General features: G+C 42.0%; 1 long non-coding RNA gene across 1 annotated transcript; it reads right to left on the reverse strand.

Annotated features, from left to right (window-relative positions):
- Positions 1-1,019: 1,019 nt before the first annotated feature.
- Positions 1,020-24,583, reverse strand: LOC140689021 (uncharacterized). Its single transcript, XR_012063884.1, has 6 exons — positions 24,473-24,583; positions 23,854-24,120; positions 5,638-5,799; positions 4,169-4,360; positions 3,066-3,285; positions 1,020-1,138 (listed from the first exon to the last, which is right to left on the reverse strand). It is a non-coding gene; the product is annotated as an uncharacterized lncRNA (long non-coding RNA).
- Positions 24,584-24,758: the final 175 nt, after the last annotated feature.

Consider the following 24,758-nt stretch of genomic DNA (forward strand, 5'->3'; position numbering starts at 1 on the left):
AATTTCTTGAGACACAGACTGGAAACTGGACTTCCCTCAACATGATAATTAACAGAGCAGTTCGCTTTAGCTGCCAAAGAATCTTCTCCCATCAACAGAAATGTGATTTGAAACATGAGTTCATAGACAGGAAAAGGGACATAATGAAAAAACGTTTTTTTTAACCACAGTGGATCATTATAGTAGGTGATGTCATCTGGTCTAGGTTTACTTTGTTCTAGCTATATCTTTGCTATATTTACAGAATGGCAATTCTGAGAGGAATATTACCAGTAAACCTAAAAGAAAATAGAATGGTGTGCCTCTGTGACATTTGCCCTCCTCTTACTAACTACCTGGATTTTTGGTCTTGACCACGTGGCCCTCACGTAGGACTTGGCTGTTACGGGATGCTAACCCCACTTCTGGACATAACTAATCAGGATAATTGCGCCCCCTGACCACAGGTCAGGGCTTGACATGTGATCCACTGTCCCAAAGCCGTCACACTGTCTGCTAAAATTGTACTTTGACATTTAAATATTGTAGACCATCTAGAAGTGAACCCCAGTGATTTCTTTTAACTGTACTAAACTATCCTATGAGGAGCCCTCACCACCCTTTGCTGTCAACTCTGCTACTTCTCTCAACCATTAGCATCTTAGAACTGCGCTGCTCTGAAACTTTTTCCCTCTCAGTTTTTCTGATTCTCTTCTGCCCCTCGCAGGTGATAAATTTTATGCTCTCAGGTGGCAGATGGGAACAGTGACATAGAACTTGCACATAGTAAGTGCTCACTAAATAAACTTGTTTTCTGAGAAAACATAGGTCACCAATTTAAAGCCGAAATTCCTTAGAGTTGCTCTGAGGCCCCAAGTATATTTGACTTTGTGCATTCACTTGTGTGTTTCTAAAATTTAGGCTTTGATGAGAACCGAAAAATAAAAAGGCATTCAAACCATAGACACAAGTCTTTCTTGCATGGTTGGGAACTTTCCATCTCACTTGTAGATGCAGATGTTCCTGGATGATCCCCTGCTAAGCTCTCTTCTGTCTGTCCCACTTTGAGTGTAAACAGGGACCATCAGAGAAGGGCAGTCTGGCTTCTTTAGCGTCATATACTTGCCTCTGGAAACCAAATGCTCAGCCTTATAGTGAGCTGGGGAAACAAATGATGCCCCTAGCGTTAATGAGATGGAAGCTATCTTGGGATTGTGATTTTAGAGGGGACACATCTTGCTGACATAACTTTCCTCATTATGTAAGGAGCTGACGACCCCGTCTGCAGATTCTGTCTTCTGATCATGAGATTATTTATTGTGCTTCAGTTAGACGGAAAGAGAAGAAACAAAAATGTGAAACAGTTCAATTTGCTGATTGCTAGGCATCCTCGTGAAAAGGGATATTGAAGCTGCCAAAGCAAGGCCTCTAGATTTCCCATAAATCTAATCAGTGCGTGTTTTCCTCTGTTATCTTCAGTAATAGAGAAGGAGCCTGTCTATTCTTACTAAGATCTTTGTTTGAGATGTAGTCAGGGAGAACCCCTGTTTTTTTTTTTTAACCTGTTTAAAATTGACAATTAATCTGTCTTAATGAGAAGCTTATGTCCCTGACAGCACTCTGAAGATGTCCTCACGAAGGAGGAAAAAAATAAATTTACAGAGGAAGGGTTTGTCTGACTGTACCTTGAAATAACTTATTATTAGTCATTTTTTTTAAGTGGAAGTACTGGTGATTGAACCCAGGACCTCATGCATGCTAAATATGCACTCTACCGCTGAGCTATGCCCACCCCTACTTTTTAGACATTCTTAATAAGTTATCTCTGTCTAGGCTAAATTCTTTTAGTTTTTAGGCTTAGTTTCATTTTTCATTCAATTTATCTAAAAATTATAGGCAACTTGATCACTGGATTCTTGCAAAGATACTCAAGTCTCTGAAAATATCTATTCTTTCTAGTTCCTTTAGATGACCCTGAAGAAATGTGTCAGAGAACTGGAGGGTTGGTAAAAATGAGCACTTGGACAGTTACATATTCTAGAAATTACCATTACTGTAATAAGCGCAAAATAAATCCATTTTTAGCACAGGATTTCAGAAAATCAGCCTGGAGGAGGTTTGATGAGCATGGCTTCCCAAGTCTCCCCAGTTCCTTGGGGGAGATGTGCTTGGAAGGGTAGTGATGGAAATTTGCCTGCCAGGGTTGGCTCCTGTCCATCAGAGGGATGCTGAAAGTAAGGGATTTTTGAATCCCTTTTACCCCCAACTACAGTGTCCCAAACTCCCAGCTTAACTACTTTATATGGTTATAAATGCATTTAGCAAGCCATCTGTGTCTAACGTGCTTATTTTTTTCTTATTTTACAAGTTTGCCCCACTGTGCACAGATTATATAATAGTGATTGGACACTACCAATTTATAGCCACATAAAACAGACTATGTAAGGATGAGCAGTTGTGAATACACACGAACAGGACTAGCTACATAATTTGTGGGGCCTAGAGCAAGGTGATAATGCAAGACCCTTTACAAATTATTAAGACTTTCTAGACAAAAAGCCCCAAAGTGTTAAACCAAGTGCCAGCCTGTTCTGAGCTTGGGACCTGATGCAGCTGTACAGATCGAACGGCCATGAAGCTGGCCCTGGCTCTAGATCTGGGAGTGCTGAGTGTAGCAGGTCTGGTCAGAGCTTACACTAGAACCCTGCTTTTATTTGTCCTTAAATGCTCCATCCTTAATGTGTGTGTGTGTGTGCATGTGCGTGCACGCACGTGCTCATGTTTTGATATGCACATAATTTTGTCCATTGAGTTTGCCATCTGCAGTGAAGTAAAGGAGACTAGGTTTTTAAAATTGTGATAAAAAGCACATAACATGAGATCTACCCTCAACACATCTTTAAGTGTGTAGTGCAGTATAGCTCATTGTAAGCACAGTGTTGCACAACAGATCTTTAGGGCATTTTTTGTCGTGTGTAACTGAAACTCTATGCTCACTGAACAGCATCTCCCTACCTGCCCCTCCTGCCTGGTCCTGGCAACCACCCTTCTACTCTCTGTCTCTGCGAGTTTGACTACTTTCGTACCTCATATAAGTGGAACCATGCAGTATTTGTCCTTCTGTGACTGACGTATTTACTTAGTATAATGTCTCCAGGTTCATCCATGCTGCGGCATTTGACAGGATTTCCTTCTTTTTCTTGGCTGAATAATATTCCACGATGTGTATGCAGCACGTTTTCTTTATCCACTTATCTGGCAGTGACCATTTTGATTGTTTCCACCTCTTGGCTGTTTTCAATAATGCTGCAGAGCAAATATCTCTTATCTTCAATGTGTTTTAATGGGTCTAAATATCACTAATAAATAATAGTACATGCTTTTGGAAATACAGTGCTCAAATGTTCAATGAATATAATAGAATAATTTTACTGTTTTCTTTTTTCAGGCTGTTCTGTATAGAAACGACCACCTTATGTTACCCAGCTGGCAATGCAGGCATCCAGGGGACTAAACCCATTCTGGGAGAACCTGAGATGGCCCAGGCCCTGTGCTGGATGCTCTCTGAGGGTCAGGGGCATATGGTGCTACCTCCCTGGCCCCCACTTGGCTGCATTTCATCAGCAGAGTAAAGAAAAATACCACCCTGGAAAGAATGCTCTGAGACTGAGTAAATATTTGCTAACAGGGCCTCAGTGCCTCTAGGCAGTGAGGCCTGGGGCATCTGGTGGTGAGGATGTTACTATTCAGAGCCAGGCTTGAGCTACGGGGGTTAGCAATGCCTCTAGCAGCATCACCAGGCTCTAAACTGATTCTGGAATCTGTTTCTGGTTTGCCTAAATCTTAGTTGTTGGGGGTTTAGTTCTCATTCTTGATTAGAATGTTTCTGGGGCTTTTACTTACACAATCTTGCTTTGCTTCAGGGAGAAAAATGGTTGTAGCACCTTCCCTTTGTGAGGAGCAGATAGCTTGGTTTAATATGCAGGTGGAAAGGGAAAACAAGAGAAAATGGGCTAAGTGATTGCTGGCCCTGCTGTGATAAATTTTCTAACAAGCTCCAGGTACTTCTGGCTTTCCCAGCTTCGGCCTCTTTGCTGATTAAACCTGTGAGCTGGTGAATGAGGATGATGCTTCCCTTTGTACAGACAGACCTAAGTGAATGCCACCTGTACGTTCCCGGGATACTTACGTGTACTTGCAGAGGCTTCACTGAGCCCCTACATATACTGCGAATTCCTTCTTTCCTGTTATGGTGCCAGACTGAGCGTTCCTTTTGTTCTGAAATTCTGGGACTCTCCAGTCATCTGTGATAATGTCAAGTAGCTACGTCCATTTTATTCGAAGCTTTTGAGCTGTCCTGGAGCTCTCCTCTCTGGTAGTCCTGCTCAGGGAGGGTTGGGAGAGGGTTATATGTAGGATCACTCAACGTGGGCCACAGGGACATAGCAGAGGAGGGAGGGCAGGCACTGGGGCAGCCGCAGCAAATGGAACGCACGTTGAACAAATCGGCAAGGCGGGGTTGTTATTTATCGGGGGTATTTGGGCGTGAACATGACCCTGGCTTTTATTGTGTGACCTTCTAGGGGCTTGGATACCAGCCTTTTATTGGTCTGTTCCTGAGATTATTGCTTCCAGGGTGCTGTGTTTTGGTCTTCATATCTTAAGATGCAGGTGGTGAAACTGGAAAGGGACCACAGATGAACAATGGGATTGATTAAAGGCATGGAAACGCGGGCTTATGCCTTAGGAGGAGATGCCAGAGGAGATGTGGCTGTTTCAATGGAGAAGAAATACTGAAGGGATGCTTAGTGGGCATCAAAACATTAGACACGTTATTCTAATAGCACTGATCATCTCTTCTAGAGCAAACATAAGACAGCTAATAGAAAATACTTAAATTACGTACAAAAGAGCATCTTTTTTGAAAGGAAAGATGACTGAACGTGGGAATGGGTCTCTTAAGGAAACTGAAGAATGCTTCTTTTTCACTATTTATGTACAGGCTAGATGACCACATGGGTTGGATAGTTGATGGGTGGGCCTGTGCCCTTGAGGCCTCTCTTAGAATCTGTATTCTGTGATCTCAGATTTCTCTTGGACTCACAGAAAGTGTTAGCAACATACTGTCCTGGATTAGCATGGTAGGGGTACCTTTCTTACCTATCTGAGTATTTGCCTCTCTCTTAAGTTTCTCCTTTAGCCATTTGCCCCACATTTTAGGGTAAACTGGCTCCCCTGATATGGACAGCCTGTTGACTATTGCTCTGGAGTGTGGGTCAGTTCTGGCCACAGTAGGTGGATGCCCAGTGGTGGAGTATGACCACATCTGTGTGTGTGGTGGTGGTGGTGGTGGAGGGGGCGGAATCATTTGGCACAGACGCTGCTTGGCCTGACATGTGTAGGCAGAAAGATACACTGAGAAGACCTGCTGGATTTTGAAGACTGATTTGCAGCCTGGTCTGCCATTTACTAGCTGAGCCCCCCTGGGTAAATCGGTTTCTGAATCTCACATTTTCCTTCTATGAAATAAGGATGAAAGTAACAATACATAATTCACTGGAATTTTATGAGATTCAAAAGAGATGAGGAAGTTCTCTGTAAGCTGTAAATTCCCATGCAATAGTCACTGGGCAGAGTAAGTCTTTTGCTTGTGTTTACCTGGCTTCCGGTGTCCCTGTTACTCTCCTGTTACTTGTTCCCTGTGTCTAGACCGCTGCATGGCTGCTGGACTCTCCTGGTTTCTGACTTCCTCCTCCCAAGCAAGATTCAGGTCTTCTCAGTCTCTCTGTGTGTAGCTTCTTCTTCCTCATTCTCAGAATCCTAATCACAAAGAGGCGACTATAAGTTGGTGGTAGTGGGTTGATTTGTCGAACTAACCTCTCCAGTCACTCAGATTTTAAATGGGCAACCATTGCTAGATAACAGTGTCCTGATCCAGGGAAAATGCCTTAGCTCCTTAAGAAGGCCCTTAAAGAATGAAGGCAGTGCTGAAGATGACTGTAGCCTCAGGCTTCTTGGAGAAGCCTGTCGGGTGCGATATTTTTGGTAGAGAGACCACCATTAACATCCAAGACACACCATGCTGCATCTGCCTGCGTGGCTCAGGGTAAATGGCATTGTCGGAAGAGGAGCCAGGGACGGGGGAAGGCAGGTCTTCCAGTCTGCCCCGCCACACACACACACTCACTCATGCTCAGCCTCTCTGAAAACAGTCATTCATCGAGATTAGGCTGGGGACAATTTGGAGAGCTAAATTCTGAACATTTGTCAGTAAAATAATGCTGCCTCTTAAAATAGCTCAAGGATGTTTCTGTGCAAGGTGCTCTCTGTGGATATTTGTATATATATTATATTACTATATTTATATATATATAATCTATGTCTATAAAAAGGTATATCTTTAACTACAGTATATATAAAAACACATATTCAAGCACATGCCCAAATATAAGTCATGAACCATAAATGATTGAACTCACATAAGTTACAATATTTATGTCCTAAGGATGGCTAAACTTAGCTACAACATCTAATTTGCAGTGACGTCTTTCTTTAACAAGTTTTATAAGAGGGATGATTTAAGTCAAGGAAGAGCAGTGACTCATTCACATGGTGGGCCAGTGGCTGAGCTAAGTTTAGAAGGTATGCTAGGATCTTCTGGGGCTTAGAGTTTTACCGTGAAGTCATCTTGCTCTTCCACACTTCTTTTCCAATCATTCATATAGGTAAAACAAAGAACTTGTAATACAATAGCAAAATTCTTGTTTTCTTTATTTAATTAGCTCACTTAATATAGCTTTCTATTTTAGGCTCTATTTTGGGTTGCTATTCAGATAGACTGGGCTTAGTTTGGTTGTTTTGCAATTCATGGTACAAGATGTTACCAAGTTGATTTTTACCTTTAAATTATGGTAAAGGGAAAGGCTTCTAGCAATTAGATATAGAAATGGAGAGACAATTGGGAAGAGTAAGAAATTCTTTTTCTCCTAAGAGAGGAGTCAAAGATCTGACTAGTATATTGTTCAACATTCATTCAAAAACCTTTCATTCAATATCTGAGCTAGGTTCTAGGGCTGTAAAGGAGAGAAATTACCCTCAAGGAGCTCACATCATTCTGGGAGAAAGATGGAAATGCAAACCAGTGACTGATGCAGGGAGAGAAATATACTAGGAGAGCTGTAGTTAAAAACAACACTGTGGGAACTGGGAGGAAGACCTGGAGAGGCTGGGATCTTGAAGGCTTCAGGGAGGAGCAGACTGGGACCTTGTAAAGTTCAGGGTTGGGGGGCCACTCCAGGCAGTCACTGATGCATGCAAAGGCTTGGGAACATGATGTGCGTGGAGTAGCAAGGCCCCAGTGAGTCTCCTTTGGATTTTAGTTGCTGGGGCTGTTTAATTTAGGTACGCTTATGCATAACCAGATGGTAATAGCTGGTTATGCCAACCGGCTAAGCTTGGCCTTCTCATCAGTGTCTTTGGCAAGAATCTGGTTTGGTGTTAATGTTCACTGTATGATTAAAAAATGGTGAACTCCAATCTTTTCTTAGCAAGGAGGACTTATTTCTGTATCTTCCATCCCCAGTCAGACTTTCTACTTTAAAAAGCTATTACATTCTGGAGTAGTTGGTGATAATCTGCTTCTTAACTGGGTGATGGTTACACAAGTGGGTATAGTTTGTGATAGTTTATGGAATTGTATACTTCTCTGTAAGTATGTTATACTTTAATGAAAAGTAGACAACCTATTAAATTTTATCAAACTGTGCATATTTGTACACAAAGCTTTTATTTATTTCAGCTTTATAGACATAGAGCTACTAGATTACCACATTTTAAAGGCTCTTGCTAAATTGCTTTCAAAGGAATATGTGAGTTTACATTCCCATTGTCAGCAGTTAAATTTTATTACTCAAAGATATTTTGATAATACATAAGCAAACTTTCTTTTTTCTGATTTAAATTTCTTTAAATGTTCCTACAGTTGAACATGGTCCAGTTTAGAAACTTCAAATGATAAAATTAACCTCTGTATATTTACACATACTTATATGTTTACTATATACACATAAAGCACATATGGGTTTGCACATGTCTGTATATATGTATCCATATACCCATTGTGGAAAAACTGGAAATGTAGAACACTAGAAAGAAAACACCAGGCTAGGTGATCTCTATCTGAACTCTGAATGCTACGACCAAAGTAGCAGAAATCTCGTATCTAGGGCCACATAGCAGAAGTCATGATAAAGGAGGCTCGTCTCAAAAATTATTTCTATCTAGAGCTGCCTTGCTTTTTATTCTTAAATAAAAACCTAGGTATATTTTAATCTAACTGAATGCCACCCTGAGGTGGTGGGCACCATTGTTGCATGTCTATAAGTTGTGTCCACAGTTAAGCCCTACAGATGAAGAGATTCTCTTAGAATTCCTTTAGACATTCAAACGATGACTATTTCACTCCTACTTAATTGCATGTCACTTAAAAGGTTACAGTTTCTTATAACTTTGAGCCCCTAAGAAAGCCTTCCTTGTTCTGGTACGTTCTGAATTGTCTTTAAGAAATATTTCATTTGGAAACAAGCAGCAACAGAAAGTCTGATGACTCTAACTTAGGAGTGATTTCTGCCTGGAAGGTGCAACTTGTTCCAAAATGCATCACTGTGTTTACACTTCTCGACTCTAGTAGTCCTCCATCTTTCATACTGAAGGACAAAATGCCTGTTGCCACTCTTTCAAATTCTCAGAGAGTTCTAAAGCTTCTGAGTCAAGCCTTGCTAAGACTGAAACATTTCTCACCCAAGTGTTTACTTCTAAACATGCTTTTAAAGCAAGTACTCAAGCGAGTTAACACGATCCTGTTTTAGGCTGGTTCCCTGGAAGAGGATTCTTGTGAAAGCAATTTATTTATTAGTAAGTGTCTCTTGGTAGGAGGTTGGGAAGTGTGAGTCGGAAGGGGACGAGGCCAGGTGATGGTGCAGTATGAAGGGGAGCACTCCCTTGAGTCATCTCCTTCAAGTTCCTGAGAAGTAGGATTTTAGTGTCTGCACCTGTGGTCATGCGTGAGCAAGGCTCCCCAGGAGACATACACTTGCGCTCAGACAGCTGGAAGGCAGGCCACCAGAAAAGAGGCACAATGCTTGCCTTCGGGAGTGAACGTGCACTGGGAGCCAGTGAGCATGAAAATGGTGAAGGGATCTGAGGACATGTGAGCGGGTCATTGGCAGCGTTTGCTGTGTCAGCCCATAGAGAACACAGTAGAGAAAGGAGATGGGGCAGCGTGGGCAGAGGAGGTAGATGCGATCATCCAGATGAGCTGACACTCCATGGCTGGAGTTCCGTAATCTCTAGAGGCCACCATTTCCCACTGCTGTTGCAGGCACCACGTGGGAGGACTTTTCGGTGTGGGTGGGAGGGAAATAATGACAGTAATAACATAATTGAGAAACTCCTATTTATGTTATGTGCCAGGTTCAGCAACATGCCCTATGTTTCTGCATTTGATGAGGCCCAGAGAATTTTCAGTTGCTTGTCCCAGGTGACACAATTAGGTTGTAGCAGACCTGGACCTTAAATGATGGACTGAGAGCAAATGATGTTCTCAGTCACTGTGCAAAGCTCTTTCCAAGCACATCATCTCAGGCTTGCAGATCAAGGCTCAGCCTTTGCTTTGCAAGGGAGAGAGGGCTCCGCAGGGCAGAACTTTTCACAGGGATGAGGACACAAGTCTTCCTTTGGGCACTGTTTCCTTAACAATGCTTGTCAGACTTGTGTATATATATATTTACATATATTTTTACTTGTCTCTGACCTGCGTGCCTCAGTGTGTAAGCCCATGCGGGAGCAAGGACCAAGCTGTCGATTCAGGGATGATGAGTGTGTCATGAGTCAGTGAGTGGACTGCTCAGCATTGCCCCTACTCCCTGAGCTGTGGTGGACCACAAGGATGGGCTCCTTTTTTTCACCTAAGTGAATTTGAAGATTAGGTTTTTCTTTGTGGCGATGGGAATCTGGACATGTTATTTAACTTCTTTGGGCACTGTTTTTTTTTTTCCTGATGAAAAGTAATGGCATCCACTCCAAAAAGATGTTGAGATGACTAAATCTAATAATTACATACCAGGGTCCAGCATACTCAAAGTATTAAATGAGATCAGGAGCAAAATACAACAGCTGTGAGGGTGGCTGGGAGAGGGACTTTGTTATTTTCTCTCCGAGTTATAACCAGGGACTTAGACTTAATACTTGGCTTTGTCCAACAAGCCTTGACTGTGGCCATGCCCAAGGTAGGCTGTGCGTGTGGCTAAGCCCATGCAGAACCATAGGTCTTGTGTGTCCTGGCTGCTGCAGAGAGCTGCCAGAGGGCTCCCACGGGAGAAGAATTAGATTGAATGTGTTGTCCTTTAATCACAAAGCTTAGATCCTGGAGAGAATCTAGTTCCTGAAGGCACTTCCACTAGCTACTTAATATGCTTAGGAGCCAGTAACACTGGGAGTATCATGCTATCAAAAGAGAGCAGAATATTCCACCCCAAGTGTGCTGCTTTGGCATATTGATCACTTTGAATCAAAGTTACTTAAAAAACAGTCAGTGCAAGAAGGACACTGACCCTCCTTTGTCCTGAAAGCAGGAAATAAATCTCCCACGTGAAGATACCCTCCTGCACCGGGAGGATAAAAAGCATCCTTATTCTCAGAGATAGGGAATTCAGGACCAAGAAGTCTGTATAAACAAACTTTGTTACTTCTTTACCAATTAGTACCCCAAAACCCTTTGTTTTGTCAATTCTTCACAGATTTATTGTTTCCTTGTCTAAGAGGTATAAAAGTTGCTGGCTATGGTCACTTCTTGAAGTCTCATGTTTTTGTGGACTTCTGTACTTATGAAATTAAATTTTTGTCTTGTTGATCTTATGTCAATTGAATTATTAGACCAGCCAAAGAACCTAAAAAAGAGAAGGGAAAATTTTTTCTCCCCTACAGTTTTGGCATGCAGTGTGGGGCTCTCAACTGGTTGGACATTGCCGAGGTGTGGGGCCTCTGACAAGCACCAGCAGAAAGAGGTTAAGAATCCTTACCACATCGGTCTCCCAGATCTCTGCCTGCAGGGTTTGATGTAAGTGAGAGTGTTGAGAGTCCTTTTCTTTTCCTAAATTTAGACTGACAGGAATATTAATATTAAAAATACTAATTTCTAAATTAATATTTGTGTGAAATAGTTCCTTGGGTACAGCCACTCTGGTAAAGATTTGTCACAAATATTCGTGTTTTCTGTTAATCCCTTTCCTCCTAGAGATGGTCATTGTTTTCTTTCGTCTCTGTCTTTTATGTCATTTGTTATAGGGAATAACTATAGAATGGAAAATAGACGTGAGTCCTATAAGCCTATTATTCAAGTCAGCCTCAGACTGGTGAGTTCATAGTTCTCACCAGACTGGCATCTATTTAAATTTTGCTGAGGGTCCGGAAAACCATATGAGATTTCTCTTTCATCTTGTTTTATGTCCTGAGCACATGGCTTTGTGACTTAGTGAGAATATTCTCTCTAGTCACCACCAGCCAGAAAGTGCAAATACCACCTTGCATTTGGTGACCAGTTGAATAGACTGGGATTCAGAGACACAAAGTCACAAGCAGCATTCTCTTTGTCTAGCTGTACTAGCTCTCGGAGGAATTTGGCATAAGGGTTCCCAGTCTATAAAGGGGCCTTTGCTGTGGCAACTTTCACTGTCTCCCTAGTGCTGGAAAAGTCCTATTCCAGCAGTACCTTCCCAGTGTCACATATTAACACATCTGTGCCTGGAGGCATCTCACATTCTCATGAGGAAATAGAGACTCTTCACTATAACTTTCTTACCACCTGTGTCAATGAAGGTCTCTGCTTTTATAGGCTAACTTTGGGATTGAGCTTTCTGGATCTTGTGAAGGATGCCTCTTGTGTCCATGAGTAAGCCATGAAAAACTTACTGGTTTGAGTCATTACTGAGATTAATATAAGATCCTATTTGTCAATGGGCAAAGGATCCTTTGAATTGGAAAAACTTCTGTATTTGAAAAAAAATTTTTTTGAGAGTCTCATTCTAAGCAATTGGCTTACTGGTACCTATGGAAAGACCAAATTTAAAAAAATGGGTACAAAGGAATGTCCTAGCCTTAGGGACTCCCTTAACAATATGAAAGAACAGAAATTAGACTTAAAAATTGAAGTCCACCTCTAGTATAAATTCCCCTTCTTAAGTCCAGCCCTGTCTCCTCAGTAAATTCCCTTAGCTCCCCAAATTCCTCCTCTTTCCCCACGAAATCCCTTAAACATCCAGCTGCCTGTTTTAAACTTCCCTTTCTCTGCAAGTTTTACAGAGAACACTCAGCCTAATAAGGAGGTCCAGGGTATACAGGATATTCACATAAATGCTGAAAGTCAGGAAGTGAATTTAGCAGAAGCACCTAGGACAGGAAGTGGGGTTCACTTTGCTGTCTCTTGCAACTCCTGCTTGCCAGGGCCCTGCTAGCTTAAGGTCTTCCTATGCAATATCCTTTGCAGACAAATATTCTAGACCCCAGCCCAAAGAATTCATGTCTCCTGGACAGCAGCAAATGCTTTAAATTATAAAGCCCCTTTACCTCTACTTTCAGAAGATTCTGCCAAATTTAAAGAGGGGTTAAAGATTAACGGCCTTTCAAAACCCCATTCACAGGGACCTTGTTTGGCTGCCGAGGGGTGTTCTTCCCACCCTGATTATACTGTGATTATCATATAAGCCAGACAGGCCCCTGGAGGAAATCCCCCTCACAGAGGAAACAGATGACCAGAAATTCTCCCAGGCCTTCCTGCAAATTACCCGGAAATGGCTCAGCTGGAGGCTGGTAGTGAGGGGCTGATCCAAACTTTCCCCTCTAAGGTGGGTTGGTCTGAGTTCACTGGGCATTCAGAGTGACGGACAGCATCCCAGGCCGTTGCTGAACACTTCATACAGAGTTTCGAAAGGTATGCTCCACTAAACCCTGAAGCTCTAGAACACAGACATCTTTTCGTTGTTCCCTTAGTAGGAAACTTTCTCCTTGATATGAAAAGGCAAATCCAAAATAGTGTGATTAGTGTGCTAATCAACCTCAAAGCATTACAAAGAAAGAAAGCACCGTTCAATTATTTGAAGATAGCGTGAAGAAATTTGAGATGAAAGGAGTTAAAATCAGTAATTCCTGAGCTGCAACTTGAAATTTTAGAAAAACGTAAGTGTAACTCTGGGAGCAACTCAGAGTCTGCTCAGATCCTTTCCTATTTGCCTTCAGACATTTGCAGGCATTATAAAAAAAGTCAGGACACTGGAAATACAATTGCTCTGCACTTAAGAAAAAGGAGGAAAAACTTAAACAGTAATTATCCTAGACTTCTGATAATTGACAAATATACTCCAAACCTCCTAGGAAAAAACTTTTATTCTTTCTCTGTCCCTTGAAGATACAAATCTTACCGTGTCTTTGAAATGTAAACACACCAGGAGATAATTAAAACACTGCTCACAAATGCTTGACACCGACGGAGAAAAATAGAGGAAAGAGGCTTTCTAAAACACAGACTGCTGTAAAAGCTCCCTGGCTCAAACTACAGTCGACAGCCGCCACAAGATGACTCGTCAAGGGCAAATACAAATTTTGAAAGTCCCATTTGATAAACAGTAAAAACTTTAGTCACCTGATCTAATAAACTTATTTCAACTGCTATTTTTAGACTAATGAGTTTTAACTTGTTGCACCTTATTCACAGGTAAAATTTTGGACTGGGAGCTATAGGGTCTCCATGCCTGCCAATACTGTTTATGTATTTAAGTATGTCCACGCATGTATGTGTACACATGCACAAACACACACACATATTTTCTACCTTCAGGTGGTGTTGCCAACATTTACTTATAAAGAACTCTATTTAATTGGCATAAACACAAACAACTGCTATATAAGTTAAGTATACCCTCGGAGATATAAAAACGAATCCAAATATTTTTCAAGTTCACGTGATCTATGATCATATTCAGTAAAAAAAAAACTAGTTTAAGTTTGTTGGCTTAATTAAAACATGCATGCCTTTAGAGTTATCAACATTAAGAATACTTTTATTTTACTTGGTTTACTAAGAGTCAGATAAGCTCATGTTATCCCTGTTACAAAATCTGTGAGCAAGAAAAGTAATTTAAGATGATGACTAGCTGCTTTAATGTCTCATGAAATTTTCATGAGGAATCTAAGTATGGCTGTTAAGAACAGGTGAATTAAATAAATGCAAGTGGGATAAAAAACATTTCTAAGTGAACTTTTCAATAATAACTATGTTTTATGATATGCCTACTTAAATAGTTTCCGAAATCTCTTAGGGAACTTATACCCTTAAAGTTTTGCTAAGTTAAAGTAAATAATGGAAATTCATTTAATATCTAGATCATTTCCAGATACAACAAAATATAGAAACATTAATTATTAAACACAAGTTTATCCACTTTTGTGGGGGAAGGATATAGCTCAGTTGTAAGAGTGCATGCCTAGCGTACCTGAGGTCCTGGGTTCAATCCTCAGTACATCCATTACAAAAGATAAATTAAAAAAAAAGTTTTATCCACTTTTAGCTTATTACCAAAAAGAAAAATTGTACTGTGAGAAAGCAATATGCTTCTATGAGGTTATGAAATTTATTAATAAATTTACAAATCTAAAGAATGCTGATATAAAAGTTCACAATTGCTTGCTTCTTAATTTTCAGTAGAAATTAAGCTTTTTAAGTGTTAAGAATTCTAATATAACTAAAACTGTTAGGAATAGTAATATTTGCAAATTTTCCTTGTGACTGTACGCAAGGAGAGTAAGTTGTGTTTTCAGCTTAGAAAAGGTATGCAGTATGGTGACGCTTGCACAGTATAGACCTAACTTTGGGAACCCACCTTAGCATCACCACCTCCTGAAATAAATTTACATGAATCAACCTATTTTCAAGGCTAAGAGACTAATTCAGTGAAATAACAGAGCAGTCTGCTAACATAGCTTCTTAATTGTGAAACTTCTTGGAAGTTTCAAAGGTAGGACGGAAAGAGAACAGAATATGCCACCCCAAAATACGCTTCTTTGGCATATTATTTCAAATCAAAGTTGTTTAAGAAACAGCCAGTGCAAAAGAACATTCTGACCCTCCTTTGTCCCCCTGAAAACAAGAAATAAATCTTGCATGTGAAGTTCCCTCCCTGTATCAGGAGAATAGAAGGCACACTTGTTGCCAGAAATAGGGAATTCAGGGCTAACAAGTCCATATAAACAAACGTTGTTACGTCAGTGATTTGCTACTCCAAGCCCAAGCCCCTTTGTTTTGTCATTTCTTCACAGATTTATTTTCTCCTTGTCTGAAAGGTATAAAAGCTTCCTGCTTTGGTCACTTTTTGGAGTCTCCTATTTTTATGGGTTCCTATATGTTTGAAATTAAATTTGTTTTTCTCTTGTTACTCTGTCTTATGTCAGTTGAATTATTAGACCAGCCAAAGAACCTAGAAAGGAGAAGGGAGAAGTTTTCCTCCCCTACACTATCAACAAGAAAGTATTTCTCAAGTAGGCTGAAGCATATTTGTTTCCTTATCCTTCTGGTCCATTCAGAACGGATGCCTGTTGTCATGGTAACAGAAACAAGAGCAAGGAGGAGTTTTTGAGTGCCCTAGATGCTTCTGTACAGGAAGAAGGGTGAGGTTGAACTGAAATGTGGATTTAAATATCATTTTCATCTCTCTCTTTCTCTCTGTGGAGGGCAGATGTCATGACTGTGCCTCAGTCTATTCCCTAATAGTGAGCATAGTCAGTCAGTGCATTTGAAGATGAAAGAAAAGAGAGAAAAGGAGACGGAGGGAAAGGCTTCCTTTTCCCCTTGCTCCTTCCCAAACTATTTCATCCAGTGACATGCTTCTGGAAACATTTTGCCTCTGTCCTGGGCTCATGGACTGAACCAAAACACGTATCAATTTGGAGGAAATTTATAGCTCCTCCCAACATCTCTATATTTCAAAACACGTATGTTAGGTTCAATTTTTAAAAACATGGATATGGTCTAATGAACAAACAAGAGTAGGTTTGGTTTGGAGTTGAATGAAGAAGAGTGAATTTTACTTATTTATTCTGTCTGACCCAAACTGTGCTCCCTGCCTGGAGACATTCCTTCAGTTGGGATGCCCATTCCCTCTACTTCAGCACCAAGGCTCATGTCCATTCACCTTCTCAGTTCTATCGTCTTCTGTCCCTTCTTTTTCAAGATACAGCGGACACTCATTCACAGCACACTCCTGGCACTGGGTGCACTGTGCACGTCCCATGCTCTGATTTACCACCAGCCTCTCTGACATCTCCATGGCTCAGCTCTGGTTCCCTCATCCCATCATGGGGCAGTACCTGATTCCCAGGTAACCCCTCACTCGAGTATCTTTCCTTTCTTGTGTGTGTGTTGAAAAATCAGTCCCCTCAAGTGATCTCTATGTTCAACACAATAGGCAATTATAACCTGGGGGTCAGAGGCCTGAGGGCTGAGCGGGATGGGGCAAAGGTGAAGGGGAAAGAGCCTAAGGAAGAGAGGAGGCGGAGACCAAGAGAGGATGGTGATACTGGAGGCAGTGGAATTCATGGTAGAGAGCAGGTGCCCTGTAGGCTGCCAAGCCAGCTGGCACCCAGATCTTGTCCCTTCTGCTGTGGAAACTTGGAAAAGTTACTAAACTATGGATCTTCGCTACATTTTAGTTTCCTCATCTGTCAAATAAAATAATCTCAGTACTCACTTTAGAGTCTTGGAGATTGAATAGAATAATGTATGCAAGATACTTGGTGCTGTACCTGGTATCTGCTAAACGCTCAATAAACCTCATTATTATTTGAACATTATTACCACCGGAGATGAACATTGTTGACATTCATAGGCTGCCTCAAGGAAACCTGTTCATCTGGATCAAGCCCCTCTGTTAGTAAGTTTGAGGTCATAAGAAATCTCAAAGGTTTAAATGGGCAGATTCTCACTTGTGTGACTTCACTAAGCATGTTCAGGATATCTGGATATTTGAAGTTCAAGAAAAGAATTTGAGGAGAGCACTCCTCGTATTTGCAAAGCCAGGGGCAGGAGTATAAATAGAGGTGGACAAACCATGTATCTAAATTCTGAAAAGTTATCACATCAAGCTACCAAACTGTAACCGTTTTACTTTCCATCTTGACACAAACTTTCCTGGCAACACAGAAGGCTACTTTTTTTTTTTCTTAAACTGAATTTAAAAATAGCATTTATTGCCTGTGTTCCTAGTTACAAAATCAATAGTGTGTGTTATACTAATTGTAGTTACAGTGACTTTATCCAGCATTTGTTCTATGTCAAGTACTATGCTTCAACTTTGTATGCATGATTTCATTTAGGCTTTATAACACTTTGATGGGAGGTGTCCTGTTGTTATTCCATTTTACAGACATGAAATGTGAGGCAAAAAAACGATAAAACACACAGAAAAAAGTTACCCACCATGCCACCCTCCAAAATTAACCAACATCCTGGTGCCTGTTTTTCCAGTAATTTTGGAAGGAAGCTTTGAGTTTAGAACCGTTGGCCTCTTTGGTGGTCTGTGCTGGAATATGATGACACGGGGAAAGCAAGCCCTGGTCCTTAGCCTGAGGCCAGCCGCCTCTCTCCCCGTCCCTGGCTGTCTCCTGCACGCACTTGTGTGGGCATCCCTCTCCACTCTGTATAGCCACTCCCTCAGGTGAGGCATCAGCACTTTAGGTGTGTCCAGCCTCTGGAGGAGGGACCCTGGGACGTGGCATTGCACAGGTTCTGGAATTAGCATGGGGTTGCCTGACCTGGAAACTCTGGAGTCCTGGACACCCAGAACATTGTCTAAGAGAGGGGGTATGGGCTCTGGGTATGCATGTCCCCCTTTGGCTCTGCAGATGCTGCCACTGGTAGGTGTGGGGGTTGCAGCTGGACCAGTGCCAGGTAGGGGATCCAGGACAAGGGCTCTGTTGCCCTGAAGAAAGAGAAATCTAGTAGCCTAAGCATTTAAAAATTTCTGTGCAACTTAATGAAGGGCTGATTAAAGCATATTTATAGTCTATATTTAACAAATAAGGTCTAGTAATACATTACTGTAATTATATTCTGGTAGCAGAAGTACCTTTGCAGTATCAGTATCTCAGTGCTTGCTTATGGTGTAAGGAAACTCATTTAGAATCAATACCATATGTTGTTGGATTAATTAAAAACACCATTTGTATTTTTGCTGAATAAATATGAGTCACAGATTTCAACAGTTCATTCATTCATGCAACAGATATTTATTGAGTGCCTACTTGACAAATACTCACCAGGTACTGTACTAGGCACTCTAGATACTGTTAATAATTAAATAAAGAATGATTGGATCTGTATTTTGTAAACAGTCCACATAAGGCAGTAAATTGGAGATTCAGGCTCAGAGAGGGAAAAGTCTAGGAATTTTCCAGAGAGGAGGGAGGTGATTATATGGTTAAAAAATACTGCTCTTGTTTTCTAGTACCATTTCGTGATTTTCACTTGCTTAAGAAAATGTGAATTATGGAATTTAGAAACAATCCTCTTAAAAAGGGCTCTTTTCTTTTTTTTTTAATTGAAGTACAGTCAGTTACAATGTGTCAATTTCTGGTGTACAGCATTATGTCCTAGTCATGCATATATGTATATATTCATTTTCATATTCTTTTTCATTAAAGGTTATTACAAGATATTGAATATACTTCCCTGTGCTATACAGAAGAAATTTTTTAAAAATCTATTTTATATATAGCAGTTAACATTTGCAAATCTGAAACTCCCAGATTTATCCCTTCCCATCCCCTTCCCCCGGTAACCATAAGATTGTTTACTATGTCTGCGAGTCTGTTTCTGGTTTGTAGATAAGTTCATTAGTGTCCTCTTTTTTCTTTTTTTTTTAGATTCCACACATGAGTAATAGCATATGGTATTTTTCTTTCTCTTTCTGGCTTACTTCACTTAGAATGACAATCTCCAGATCCATCCATGTTGTTGCAAATGGCATTATTTTATTCTTTTTATTGCTGAGTAGTATTCCATTGTATAAATATACCACAACTTCTTTATCCAGTCATCTGTTGATGGACATATAGGTTGCTTCCATATCTTGGCTATTGTATATAGTGCTGCTATAAGACATGGCTCTTTTCTGTGAACACCAAATCCTGCTTATCACCTATGCCTCTCTGGAGTCATGTTCTGAACATACAGACTTGGGTTGACTCTCCTATTTGTTCAATGACTAGACTGTATGATGCTAGGGTCCAAGGGAGGATATATAATGATGGCCCCATCAAAGGCATTTTACTTTGTGGTTGAATTTTGCATATATGAAGCAATGGAAATGGAAAGCACAAAGTGCTTAAGAAGAGTGAATGTGTGGAGCTGGGAAGACTCTGAATAACAGACTTATTGGAGATCATGGCTGTATACTCCAGCCAAGTTAGAATTTTTTCACCATTTACTTGAACATCAGTTTCTGAACAGCATTTTGATATGACATTTGAAATATTATCTGCATAAATATATGCCTATAATTGAAATCTTCTCAATCTAGAAATAGGGAAAAAAGACATGATAATCAAACCACTCAGGGGTCAAGGATGACTCATGGCCATCATACTTAAAGCATCTTCTAGGTGCTGTAAGGAGTCAAACTGTGAAGCTCCTAGTATAATGGGCAGTAGCCACCTTCTCTAAGAAGTGACAATAACGTCCCTCTTCCCCCCATAGTACTGGAATTCTTTAATTTCCTTGGGAAAACAGGCTGAAATCCATATCTCATCTAATAGGAATTTATGTGGGTAAATAAGCTCTACTTTAAAAAATTTATTTTTATTTATTTACTATTGTTTAACCGAGGTACTGGGGATTGAACCCAGGAACTCATGCATGCTAAGCATGCACTTTACTGCTGAACTATACCCTCCCCTTCAATATGCTCTACTTACAAATATGACTACCTTGGAAAAGATCTTAGAATGAATGCTTTTAGTCCTGTTATTTTCCTTCTGTTGCCTCAATGAAGTCAGCCACACTAACAGTCTGGTGGTAGGGAGAAAAGAATGTTGGCCCTCTTGACAAGAGGAAAGCAGGCCTAGGAAGGTCTTTTTGGTGGGGGAGGGGGCAGGTAATTAGGTATTTATTTATATTGGAGGTACTGGGGATTGAACCCAGGACCCTGTGCATGCTAAGTGCACACTCTTCCACTGAGCTATGCCCTCCTCCCAGAAAGGTCTTGATGCAGGCTTTCAGGACAATTGTTAGGGCGGTGAGGGGAGAGTAGAGAAAGAAGGGAGGGAGGAGGGCACTAAAATTTTTCATTTTGTCTCAAACTGAGTTACTTACTCAAACTTATTACTTTTTTTCCTGGTAGAAGAAACCTATGAATTAAGTAGAACAATTTTATATGTTGTCTGAAGCAATCAGAAAACTGTGTATGTTCAATTTTTTCTGACTGTAGGTTGCAGTGGTCTTATTTTCCAGCTTTTCTGAGGTATAATGGACATAACACTGTGAAAGATTAAAGTCACAGGATGATTTGATACTTAGATATATTGTGAAATGGTTACCACAAAAGGACTAGTTAACACATCCATCACCTCACATAATTACTTATTATCTTATAACTGGAAGTTTGTACCCTGTGATCAATATCTCCTCATTTCCCCCATCCCCTAGACCCAGGCCACCACTATTCCACTCCTTGTGTCCATTAGTTTGGCTTTTTTAGATTCCACATATAAATGAGATCATACACTGTTTGTTTTTCTGTCTGGCTTATTTCACTTCACACAATCCCCTAAAGTCCCATTCATGTTGATGCAAATGGCAGGATTTCTTTGTTATAACTGAATAATATTTCATTGGATGTATATACCACATCTTCCTTTCATAGTCATCCGTCAATGGACACTTGGGTTGTTTCCATATCTTAGCTATTGTTAATAATGCTGCAAAGCACAGAGGAGTGAAGATATGTTTTTGATACCTTATTCTTACTTCCTTTGGATATATACTAAAAAATGAGACTGCTGGATCATACAGTAGTTCTATTTTTAATTGTTTGAGGCTCCTCCGTACTATTTTCCATAATGGCTGTACAAATTTGCATTCCCACAGTCTTACCAAAACTTGGTATCCTTTGTGTTTTTGATGGTATGTGAGAGGTGGCATCTCGCTGTGCTTTTGATTTGCATTTCCCTAATGGTTAGTGATGTTGAACATCTTTTCATGTACATGTTGACCTTCATTATGTCTTCAGCAAACTGTCTATTCAGGTCCTCTGCCCTCTTTCCTTCCAAATAGCCCCCTATGTGTGTAGGATGGCAATCTGTGTAAACATTCAGGATCTTTCCTGCCCCAAGCTCTAAGGCCTGAGCGAGGGCTGTCAGCTCCACCTGATGTCTCCTGGGGTAGGCTTCGTGCCTCTATGACTTGGGCCTGGGAGGTCAATGCACGTCTCACTAGCCTTTTTCCCTCTCTCAGAAAGTGGCTCCCATGTGTGAGCCATTCCTCTTTGGTGTTTGGGAGAGGCTCACTTCCTAGGTTGGGGCGACTAGAATAGATTGTGTCTATGGTTTCTACGCACCCATAGACATCCAGGGGCCCCGTTGCTGTGGGTTGCAGGGTGGCAGAATTTAGCGCGTGACATAGTAACCTCTGGGTTGTCTAAAAGCAGAATCTGAACTTGAATGGACCTTCGGGGGACAGCCGTTCTGCTCCCTTAGAACTTACTACAGGCTGAGCCTGGCATGGAGGCCACACAGTGACTGGCCAGACGTTAACCTCTTCCGCTGGGTTGTGGTAGCTGCCACTGCCTGTAGGCAAGGATGCCATCCCTCAGCAGTCTGATCTCATTGTTTAGAGAAATGAGCAACCCCTGGAGTAAGAGGTTCCAGTTTTTGAGCTAATACCCCCAGGGCAATTCTCCTTCTCTCCTGAATGTAAAGGTCAAAGGGTTTAGCTAAATCTGGGAGAGCCAGGGCAGGGGCCTGAAGTAATTGCTTTGTCAGTTCTTAAAAGGCTCTTTCACATTCTGAATTCCATTCAAAAGGATCATCATCCTTTCCTTTCAATGTTTCATATAGAGGCCCAGCTATTAAGACCACAGTGAGGGATCCAGAAGCAGTAAACCTAAGCCATTCCCAGGAACCCCTTAAGCTGTCTTCTAGTTCTAAGAGGGGCGAGGCTGTAAATGGCTTCTTTTCTTTCCTGGAGTGAGCTTCTCTGACCTGCTGTGAGAATGAAGCCCAGGTAGGTCAATTTAGTTTGTGATATTTGAGCCTTTTTCTTGGACATCTTATATCCTTGATTGGCTAGGTGGTTCATGGTGGTTACAGTATTTTTGTCAGAGGCCTCCTTAGAATGGCTTTTGATCAGAATGTCATCTACATCCTGGAGGAAGGTTCCCTCTGTTAGAGCAGGCAGACAGGTATGTATAAACAGAGAAAGGGGGGCATGGGCCAAATGGCAGGAAATCATACGTCTTGTGAACAACCAGTGTCCCTGGGCAGACAGAGAAAAGCAGCAACCTCCACACTGATGAGAAATCACACATTTTGGGATGACAAGTGTCCTGGAGGCAGACAAAGAAAGGTAGGAAAAGGCAGGGATCTTCAGCATCTGAATGTAACCTTTTGCTCATTGTGCCCTCATTACAATAAAATTAGCCTTGCAGATTAGAAATACCCATCATGCACCGACGCCACGCTTCTGATCAAGGCTAAGTAAGGACAAAAATCCCTCCTCCCCTTGGGAAGGCAGAGCTGGGATGGAAATCAGGGAATACGACCCCAAACGCCTCCCTCTCCAATGAGTATCTCGCCCATACATTCTTACACTCTGTGTGACCAGCTTGACAAAGAAACGCAGGGAAGCACTCACCAGAGTCTGCCAGCGCTTACCTTGAGAGCATCCTATCACTTAATAAATCCTCAGTTTACTTTCCTGACCTCTGTGTCTCTGAATTCTCTCTGCAACACAAGATCCTACTCTCCAGCAACACCTCCTCCAGATGTAGATCTTTTGGGTCTTTAGCTTAAGTTTCCCCCAAAGACGGAGAGGGAATTTTTGAACCCTTGGGGCATTACTGTCCAGCAGTACTTTTGTTGTGTGTTTCGGTCCTGCCACTCAAAAGCACATATTTCTTGTGACTCTGGGGCTGATGGATAATAGAAGAAAGCATATCAGGTCCTAGAGGACAGTGACCAGCAGGCTGTAGGATTAGGGGCTACTGGATGTGTATCCTCGAGGCTTCACTCACTGCCCTGAGGTTCTGTATCATCCAGTATTCCCCACTGGGTTTCTTTACGGGGAGCATGGGGGTCTTACAGGATGATTGGCATGGTCTATTAATGCCCTGGTCAGTTAGGCCCTGTATCACAGGGGCAATGACCAGTAGGGCCTCCCAATGGAGGCCTTGTTTTCCATTAGGAATATGTATCTGGGTTTTCGACAGACCGTCATGGACTGGCTCCTGCAGTTTCTCCTGCCCACCTGGGCCCAGACGTCAGGCACCGGTGTCGACTAAGAATTTGACAGGATTTTCCCCCATGTCCAACGTCAGCCGGGGCTCCTTGGGGGTCAACTGGACCCACAGTCAGCTTAGAACCCCCAGGCCCTGTCATTCTTCATCTATTTGGACCAACTGCCTTTGAGGGTAGTGGCTGGGATCTGCCATTTCCATCCCCCTTCAGGGGCAGTGAGGGCATTCTCTCTTCCAGTGTCCCTCTTATTTACATCTGGCACATTATCTGGGTCCCAGTTCCCTTGGTTTGCTAGCCCTCTGGGAGCCAGGGGTTACTCACCAGAGTTGAGAGTCTCCGTGGGCAGTTAGTCCAGATTCCCGAGCCGACCAGTTGACATCGGACGGCAACAGCCAGTAGGTGGACTTCCCTTCTATATTTTGGTTATTAAACACCCAGTAGGCAACCTCGACCAGGTGAGGTGTAGGGGTATTTGGTTCTATTTCTAGTTTGATGACACCTTAAGAACTTCCAGTTCTGCAGTTGTTCCCAACTATGGAGGGGGTAGTTGGAATCATTTGTTGGCACACAGACGCCACAAGATGTGACCTAAATAAGAGTTTCGTTTCAGGAGATTTGGAATTAGCACCAAACTGTTAATGGATTCCTCAAAAGACCAAAGTAGGAAGTGTCTAAGTAGCATGGGACTCTGCTATAACTGGGGTCCCTCTTGAATTCGTCATGGCCCCTGCTTAAGATAGTCCCTCCTTAAGCAGAATGTCCTACAGGAGGTTGGATGGGACGGCCTCCGGCTGGAGCAGGTTAGTCACGTTAGTTCCCCGCCATCTTTGCTGGTTAAGGGCTGGCATTGCTGTCTGAGGCCACGGCTGAAAAGGAGGAGTTTTTGGACTTCCCTCCAGGTGATAGCTAACAGCCCCAGGGATTCTCGCAGGGTACGCACCAGATTGCGGCAGCCGGGATCCTGTGCCGAGCCCGGGAGGAGAGTTTGTGGAGCCTTGTTCGGAGAAGAATCACCTGGGGATTGCGTTGGTGGGCAGAGTTACTTTGAATTCGGAAGAAGCCTCCCCCCGTCAGAGTCCTCAAAGACCAGAGGCAATGATCCTCAGGCAAACCTCCCAAAGCCTCCTCTGTCCTCCCCCTGAGCCAGGGCAAGCCGGATGAGGGCAGGAGGAAAGGCCATGGTCCAACCTGGTGGAGTGGCCAAGCCACAGAAGTGTCCTCCTGCC

This window comes from Vicugna pacos, chromosome 24, assembly GCF_048564905.1.
Source record: "Vicugna pacos chromosome 24, VicPac4, whole genome shotgun sequence".
Taxonomy (NCBI): Eukaryota; Metazoa; Chordata; class Mammalia; order Artiodactyla; family Camelidae; genus Vicugna; species Vicugna pacos.